Genomic DNA, 1,304 nt, shown 5'->3' with positions numbered 1-1,304 from the left:
TTCGTCTTTCGTTTACCAGCAAGTGCACGATCCAACAGCGATTGCTACGGCCGAATGGTGCGAGCGTAGTCAACCAAACTGTCTCGCATCCAGTTCGTTGCGCAGATAAACTGCTGCAGTTGTCCCGCTGTGACTGGTACTGGCATGGAAGTGAGCCCTTCAATCCGTTTTGGGTCATGACGAACACCATTCTCATCAATCACCTTACCACACCACGTAACTGAGCGTTGGTACAACGAGGACTTCTTCAGACTCAACTTCAATCCGAATTCGTTCACCAAGTCAAACAACCGCTCTAGAGCAGCAAGGTAACTCTCTATAATTCCAGAGTAGAACAAGAGATCGTCAATCCATATAAGTAAATGGTGATCGAGTAGCTCAGCGAAACAGTTCTTCATCGAGACTTGAAAATGTAACGCCGCGTCACAACTTCCTTGCATCACACGGGTTGGCGTGAACACACCCTCATCCGTCATGTACGAGAGCTGCTCTCTGCTTTCTATCGCCACAGCAAGTTGCCAAAAGCTGCGGATAAAGTCGAAAAGACCGTAGTGTTTCTTTCCTTTCAATCGCTCCAACTTTGTCTTCAAGTTAGGCATGACGCCTGCAATTGCTTCGGTCATCGCATTCAACGGCTTGTAATCCACCGCTTGGCGAAACTCATTGACCTTCGGCTTCTTAAGAGGCAGGGCAGCACAAGCCCAATGACTGCTAGGGTTTTTGAAGACCCAACCAAGGTCCACAAGAGTCTGGTTGAATTCCTTCAGGAACGCGCTCTGTAAGGGTCCGTACTGCCGAGCTTTGCAGCGGAAAGGCTTTGCATCCTGCTTCAAGCGAAGCTTGTACGGTGGCACTTTAGCAGGAGGGTCATCACAGAGAACTATTCGCCAAATGTCGTGCTTCTTAGCAATTCGACGCAGTTCCTCCATGGATTCCACCGGAAAACCGTTATCCAGTGCAGCAGTGAACAGTTTTTCAAGCCCTTCCTGGATGCCAAGGTCATTTGCATGGCCAGGCCGAAATTCATCATCACTCGCAATGGGATCCTCATCGTCATTGAGTTTACCACCAGCAAGTTGTTCCAGTTGTCTGTCCACATTAATTCCAAGAGAGAGCAGCACATCGTTACCGATGATAAATTCACCATCGTCTTGCTCAATAATGAGACAGTTGACGGGTTCTGCGAGCTCCACGGGTCCAGCAGCAGTATGTAGACGAATTGCCAGCAGTGCAGACTCAGGCGCTTCGACATCGTGACCGCCAACAGCTTTCCCAATCACTGGTGTGCTCAACGGGACAGACTT

Source organism: Phytophthora parasitica (genome assembly GCF_000247585.1).
Source record: "Phytophthora parasitica INRA-310 unplaced genomic scaffold supercont2.50, whole genome shotgun sequence".
NCBI lineage: Eukaryota > Oomycota > Peronosporomycetes > Peronosporales > Peronosporaceae > Phytophthora > Phytophthora nicotianae.
The sequence above is the reverse complement of the archived record's forward strand: the minus strand, read 5'-3'. Positions refer to the sequence as shown.